This window comes from Galeopterus variegatus, unplaced genomic scaffold (genome assembly GCF_000696425.1).
Source record: "Galeopterus variegatus unplaced genomic scaffold, G_variegatus-3.0.2 Scaffold9047, whole genome shotgun sequence".
Taxonomy (NCBI): Eukaryota; Metazoa; Chordata; class Mammalia; order Dermoptera; family Cynocephalidae; genus Galeopterus; species Galeopterus variegatus.
In genome coordinates, this window is record NW_007735158.1 from 67,414 (window position 1) to 69,374 (window position 1,961).

The window sequence follows — 1,961 nt, forward strand, 5'->3', positions numbered from 1 at the left end:
TTTGTGGGACTTGTGTTTGACGTGAGGCAAAATGAATTTGGCTAGATGAAGGAATGGAAAGTTGCAAGTAGGAGAACGAGACAGCATGTGCAAAGGTCCTGTACCAGGAAGGAACATGGTGTACTCAAGGACTTGAAAGGTCAGCAAGGCTGGAACGTAGGGAATGAGAGAGGAAGAGGCATACTACGAAGGCTGATAAGCTTTGTGGGACTTGTGTTTGACGTGAGGCAAAATGAATTTGGCTAGATGAAGGAATGGAAAGGTGCAAGTAGGAGAACGAGACAGCATGTGCAAAGGTCCTGTACCAGGAAGGAACATGGTGTACTCAAGGACTTGAAAGGTCAGCAAGGCTGGAACATAGGGAATGAGAGAGGAAGAGGCATACTACGAAGGCTGATAAGGGGGGAGGGCATGGCTGTCCCCTGCTGTGCTTCAGAGTGACCATTTTTTGAGACAAAAAATGCTTTATGCTCTGAGATCTGAAGATTGTATCCCCAGGATCATGATCGACATTCTCAAATCCTTAAAAACAGTGATGAATGAGCCTGTGTGCTGGGCTACCCTAATAACATCTGATTCAAACTATTGCCCAACAATAGTGAAACCAGTTCTGGAATAACCTCCTACCTGAGCTCAAACTTGTGGTCAAACAGGTTGTCTGGATTCTGGTCTGGAGATCTGGCCATCCCCATGAGGAAGCAAGGAGAGACCAGATAAATTTAAATTAAGGAAGAAGATTTACTTCCAAGTGTTTGGTTTGAAAATGAGAAAAACAGGTAAAAACAACAAAAAAAATTGGATTTAAGACATGCTTTATAGTGATTTTAGTTTTCTATACATTCAATAATTCATAGAAATACTTAAATAATGTCTAGTAGGTACAAGTTGCCATGCTGGATCTTGAGTAAAACTTGCTTGCTGCCTTTGAGAATTCTAAGCATATGAAGATGGGTTTAGAACCACATGGTCAAGTAAAATTTTTTATTCAGAGGCCCCTTTGTTCTGGTTATCTGTGGTTGTGTTACAAGCTACTCCAAAACAGAGTAGCTTAAAACATCAATTTGTTATTATTTCTCATGGTTTTGAGAGTTGACTGGGTTCAGTTCAGCAGTTCTTGCTTGGTGTCTCTCATGCAATTGCAATTATATGCCAACAAGGACTGCAGTCACCTGAAGCCTCAATGAGGTTAGACATCCAAGATGGCTCTCTCACCTGTCTGGCAGTTGATGCTGAATGTTGATCAAAAGCACAGCTGAGGCTGTCACCCAAGCACTAACATGTGGCTTCTCCAAGTGGCCTGGGCTTCTCACAACATGAAAGCTGAATTCTGAGAGAAAGCAGCCTAAAAACAAGCATTCCAAGAAGCAAGAGCAAAAGCTGCCTGGCTAGCAAAGAACTATGCCTGAGACTTCTCCAGTTACATCTGCCATATCCTATTGATCGAGCAGTCACAGGGCCTTCCCAGATTCAAGGGGATGGAGAAATAGATTCTACCTTTTGAAGAGGGTGTGACAAGGTCCCATTGCACAAAAGCATGTGGGGTGGGAGATACCATTGCTGCAATCTTTGGAAAGCACAAGACACCATATTGACGTGGTGATAGTGTTTGGAAAGAAGCTTGTACATAGCCTTACAGGAGAAATGGGAGGAATGTAAAAGAATAATGTGTGACTCTTGCCTTTGGGGTGGTTGTTGGCAATGCTAAGCTTACACTTGAGAGAATGAGTTAACGTATTTCCAAAACCATTTACCAGGAAGTATGGACAAATGTACAAGCATCACTTAACATAAGACAAACTCTTCTGAAAAGTAGAAACTCTGGTGAAAACCCAAACTGGGAAGCTATTTCGTATTATTTAAAGGGGGAAAAGTATAATCAGTTACAAATAGACACAAAACTCCCAATAATTTTCTAAGTCATAACTAAACACTGTAAAGCACCTATATATACTCATAAGTAA